Source organism: Guillardia theta (assembly GCF_000315625.1).
Source record: "Guillardia theta CCMP2712 unplaced genomic scaffold GUITHscaffold_46, whole genome shotgun sequence".
Taxonomy (NCBI): domain Eukaryota; class Cryptophyceae; order Pyrenomonadales; family Geminigeraceae; genus Guillardia; species Guillardia theta.
The window spans coordinates 28,492-29,748 of record NW_005434628.1 but is presented as its reverse complement, the minus strand read 5'-3'; positions in this window follow the sequence as shown (position 1 = coordinate 29,748).

The following is a 1,257-nucleotide window of genomic DNA, read 5'->3' as shown; positions in this document are numbered from 1 at the left end:
TCCTTTTCTGATAGAATAACATCCCTTAGACGCGATACCCGGAGGCAGCCGACTGACCACTGTCAGTCGAGACGTCCGCTGCCGCCACAAAGCGGGCGGCCGCGGACGGAGAAAGGGCAGCCGCCGACAAGGAGCCGGCGCTGCCCGGGGGTCCGCCAGGGGCAGCGGACGGAGGGAGGCTGGACACAGGAACACGGTACCGCTCGAGGTAGTCCTCCTCGCTAGCCTCCGAGTCAGCGGTAGCCGAGTCAGCGGTAGCCGCCCGTGACGGCGGCGACGCCGCAGCAATGCCCAAGGACCGGCGTGACCCGACCGATGCCGGGGAGGAAGCAGGCGAGCTCGGACCAGCAGCAAGCACCCCAGTGGTGTCGAGCTCTCCGGAGGCACCCGACGTCACAGTGAGGGACGGAGACGCCTCGCCAGCTCCGCGCCGATCGTCGGCGCCACTCGACGTGTTTCCCCCATCGGAGTCGGAGACCTCCGGCGAAGACTCCCCCTCGGGCGACTCGACAAAGTCCGAGGAGGAGCTGTCCTCTGGCTCGAGAAGTGCTTGCGCCCGCAAGGGCGTCATGCGCCTCGCACCAGACAAGAGCGGATGCCGGATCTTCTTATTCCTGCCCTGTCAGCCATTCGTCGAGGAGGCAGATTTATTCCCCTCTCCAAGGGAGCTGATATAGGATTTACTGGCAGAAGATAAAAAGTGCCTCAAGCAAAACAAAGCAGGAACAAGCTGAACCGGCAGGTACACAGTCCACAGCGATAAACCTGGTCTCCGGCCAATTGTCATCGGTTCTGCACACCGTCGACTCGCGACGAAGCTTGCTTTGGCAGCGATTCGCTCATTTCTTGACCAGCACTTCCAGTTTATAGGATTTACTGGCAGAGGGTAAAAAGTGCCTCAAGCAAAACAAAGCAGGAACAAGCTGAACCGGCAGGCACACAGTCCACAGCGAGAAGCGGCACAATCACACACAAAACACAAGCCCGAAAAGAACCAGCACTGAGGGATTTTATTCCTCCTGCATGCTCCTGCTGCTTGTTGCTTGATTGCTTGACCCTTAGGCTGTTTGTCAGCACGGCGACCCGAGTTGGATGATGATGGAGGAATATGGTCCTAACGAGTGCAGCCCTTATTCGGCCAATGGTTTCCCTGTCTGATCGAGAAGGTTCCAGCCGTAGACAGCGAACGGGCGCGGTACAGACTAGAAGCCAGCCTTTGTATACTAGACGGTTCTGTCCCCTTGTCCCCACTAAATT